Below are 4,328 nucleotides of genomic sequence, written 5' to 3'. Positions count from 1 at the left end.
GACTCAAGCCAGCCTGCCGCCCTCTCAAGCGCCGAAGCCTGGAAAAACTTGCACTCTTTTTCTTAAAGATAACAATTTCAATACAATTCATTGAATATAGCATCACTTCAAATCGTAGCTTCATACAATTTTCTTTTTTTTAATAAGGAAAAGATACACATTTATTAACATTAATATTAAAGAAAAAAAACTCTTCTTTAAAAGATAACCAAGCTAACCTGGCCACCATTTCCTTGAGGAACTTGTAACGCGAGGGTTGGAGCCGCATTACGAGCATCTTCTCTAATCTCATTCTTACATGCTCCTCGTGAGGTAATATTTTCCAAGATGGGTCCATCTTGGATGTCGCCTTGTAGTGCTTGCTGTCGCTGTCATAATGCTCCAGTCAGATCTCAATTCCAAGATCATTTGCTCACCGTATGAGCAAAAGACCACAGCGCCTGAACCCTCTCTAAGGTCAAAACCTCTTGCTAAAGGACACGCAAATGGGGGAAATTTGTGAGATGTCCTTATTAACAAAAACGTTTTGCTGAAGGGGAGAGGGGTGCTGTTGTAAGTCTTTTCACACCCGGGGGGGTGCGGATGGGGGAGGGGAGAAGAGCTAAGGACACTGTCTTCGAACAAGGGGGGAGTTGAGGAAAGTTGCCTTATCTAAAAAGTGGCAGATGAGGGGGTGTTGAGAGGGGGTGGCTGCACTTTAGCAAGTACACCGCGCAGGGACAGAGACCATGAAGTTTGAAGACTTCCTTGATGAATATTCGAGTAACATCAGAAGCTTTGAAGGTCTTCTATGCTGGTATAAGGTGAGCTACTTTGGTAAGTAAGTCCACTACTACCAGAATGGAGTCATATCCTCCTTGTAGAGTGGGGAGACTTGTGACAAAATCCATACTAATGCACTCCCACTTCATTTGGGGAATATCGAAGGGTTGGATTTTCCCAGGCATCTTGACCCTTTCAGCTTTGATCCTTTGGCATGAGAGACATTACTTCAAGTACCGAAGGACATCATTTTTCAAGCCTGCCCAATGAAAGCTCCTTCTTACAACATTTAATGTTTTTGCATAGCCTGGGTGTCGTGGAGCAGGACTATCATGAGCTTCATGTAGGTTTAGTTTCTTTAAAGCATGATCCTTAGGGATACGTAGCCTATGATTGAAGTAGAGGCTTCCTTCATGAGTGGAGTATCCCTTGATTAGATTTTTCTCTTTCTCTGAATTTTTCACTTCTTCTACTAACTTCACCATCCTCTAATAATCTGGATCATGAGATGAGACTTCTTCCATCTTGACCAGTATGGGATTATTTGGCATTGAAATTTCACTTAAGAAAGATTTGTAGCTAAGTGCATCTGCTGCCACATTATCTTTCCCAGGGCGCAATTTGATGTCGAAGTCATATTCTTGTAGAATTTCATTCCATATCCTTTGCTGCATGTTGGGTGAAGATCCACATCAGACTCTTGTGGTCAGTTTTACAAGCTAGAGTTTGCCCCCCAAGAGACAATGTCTCCATAATTTGAGCAATGAACAACTGTTAAGAGCTCCAAATCATGGGTGGCATAATTTGCTTCATATTGCTTCAGCTTCTGAGAAGTATAAGCAACTGGTCTTCCTTCTTGACCTAAGACACCACCAAGTGCTAGACTACTAGCATCAGTAACCACTTCAAATTCCTTGGTGAAATCAGGAAGTTTCAGGACTAAGGCAGAAGTAATAATAACCTTGAGCTGATCAAAACTGTTTTGATGGATTGGCAGCAGCCACACTATTTTGCAATCCTTCTTAAGAAGATCCGTCAAAGGTGCAGCTACCAAGGCATAATCTTTGATAAAAATCCTATACCATCCTGTGATTCCCAAAAACCCACGAACTTCACGAACTCATTTAGGGGGTGGCCACTCCAGAATATCTTTGACCTTGGCAGGGTCTACTGAGATGCCATCTTTGGAGACGATGAAACCAAGATACTCAATTTGATGAGTAAAGAAAGTACATTTGCTCTTCTTGGCATAGAGTTTATGTCTGTGCAGCAATTGCAAAACTCTACGCACATGCTCCTCATGCTCTTCCATTGATGTGGAGTAGATTAAGATGTCATCAAAAAAAACAAGCACAAATTCATCCAAGTAAGGATGGAATATATCTTGCATTAGGCGGTTGAAGGTTACAGAAGCATTAGTGACATTATAGTAAACTCATAGTGGCCATAACGAGTATTGAAAGCTATCTTGGGTATATCCGCTTCCTTGACTCTGATATGAGAGTAAGCAGACCTCAAATCTATTTTTGAGAAAACTTTGGCCCCATGAAGCCTGTTAAGAAGTTCGTCCATTCAAGGGATAGGATACTTATTCTTGACAGTGACTTGATTTAGCCCTTGATAATCTATGCAGAGGCGAAGAGTTCTGTCCTTCTTTTTTTGGAAAAGAACAGGTGCCCCCCAAGGAGAGCTACTGGGGTGTACGAATCCTTGCTCAATGAGTTGGAAAAGTTGCTCTTTAAGTTCAATGGCCTCAGGAAGGGACATTTTATAGGACGTTTTTGAGACGGGTTGAGCTCCAAGGATCACCTCGATTTCATGATCGACTTCTTGAGGAGGCTGTAGCCCTGTAAGCTCATCATCAAGCTCGTCAATCAAGGAAGATGTTAGAGAATTCTTGGAGCCAAAAGGGTTTTGTCTCCTTATACTAGGTTCAATGGCTTTGTTAAGCTTGACTAAGAAAACTTGCTGAGCCTTACGTGCTCCCTTGAGAAGATGTTTTGCCTTGACTACCCTAGATTTAGGTTTTCTTGTTTTCCCCTAAACGGATATTACTTGGCCATGCTCATTTTCAAAAGTGATACTCCCCTGGTTACAGTGAATGCCAAGGATTCCATCATGAATTCCTAATGGCAAGACTCTAAAATGAGTTTGCTCATTACCCAGCTCAAAATCAAGGTTTCCTATAGAGTGGCAAGATACTACTTCTTTTCCACTGGCTAACTCTATAATCATTCTTCTAGCTATTTTTCGACCCAAGTTTAATTTTTGCAAACACCTAGGAGAAAGAAATAAATGGGTACTTCCACAATCAATCAAAAGCTAGAATGGCTTATCGTGAGATGAGTGCCTGGGGTTTGGATTATACCAAATTGTTTATTCGGACCTTGGTGTTCTACCACCGCCGCATGGACGATGGCGTGCTTTTCTTCAACCATTTCCAAGGTTGGTTCTTCACTTATAATACAGGTGGTCCTAGCAATTGCTCCTCCGTGGCCTCTGCCATGTCCACTGCCTCTTACACCTTAGTGGATAGGGGTTCCAGGGCCTTGATTTCCTCTGCCACCTTGGGAAAATGATGTTAGCGTCAAGGCCATGAAAAACTTGCACTCTTTCTCTTAAAGATAACAATTTCAATACAATTCATTGAATACAGCATCACTTCAAATCGTAGCTTCATACAATTTTTTATTTTTTTTAAGGAAAAGATACACATTTATTAACATTAATATTAAAGAAAAACAACTCGTCTTTAAAAGATAACCAAGCTAACCTAGCCACCATTTCCTTGAGGAGCTTGTAACGGGAGGGTTGGAGCCGCATTACGAGTATCTTCTCTAATCTCATTCTTGCATGCTCCTCCTCTCGAGGCAATATTTTGGCATTTCCGGGATGGGGGCATCTTGGATGTCGCCTTGTAGTGCTTGTTGTCGCAGTCGTAATGCTCTAGTCAGATCTCAATTCTGAGATGGTTTGCTCACCGTATTAGCAAAAGACCACAGCGCATGAACCCTCTCTAAGGTCAAAACCTCTTGCTAAAGTCCACGCAAATGGGGGGAGATTTGTGAGATGTCCTTAACAAAAACATTTTCCTGAAGGGGAGAGGGGTGCTGTTGTGAGTCTTTTCACATGGGGGGGGCGGATGGGGGAGGGGAGAAGAGCTAAGGACACTATCTTCGAACAAGGGGGGAGTTGAGGAAAGTTGCCTTATCTTTAAAGTGGTAGATGAGGGGGTGTTGAGAGGGGCGGCTGCACTGTAGCAAGTACACCGCGCAGGGACAGAGGGCGATACAGACGGTGACACGGTAGAGTGCATGCTACACAAAAATGTGTGCTGCCCATGGAGCATCTGAGGGGTTTATATAGCTCTGGGGTATGAGTGTGGGCGCTGCGCAAAGTACGATCAAAAGGACGGTGTGCTGACAAAGGATGTGGATCAGTGGCCTGCATAGCTTTGGAAAAAAGTACGGTAGCGATTAACAGGGAAAGGAGTGGTATGCATATACCTTATCTAGTCAGAGGCAACATGGTTGTCCACGTAGCGGTGCATGTGAACCACACAGTGG

Source organism: Cibotium barometz, chromosome 11, assembly GCF_041138505.1.
Source record: "Cibotium barometz isolate CiBa-2024 chromosome 11, ASM4113850v1, whole genome shotgun sequence".
Lineage (NCBI taxonomy): Eukaryota > Viridiplantae > Streptophyta > Polypodiopsida > Cyatheales > Cibotiaceae > Cibotium > Cibotium barometz.
The sequence above is the reverse complement of the archived record's forward strand: the minus strand, read 5'-3'. Positions refer to the sequence as shown.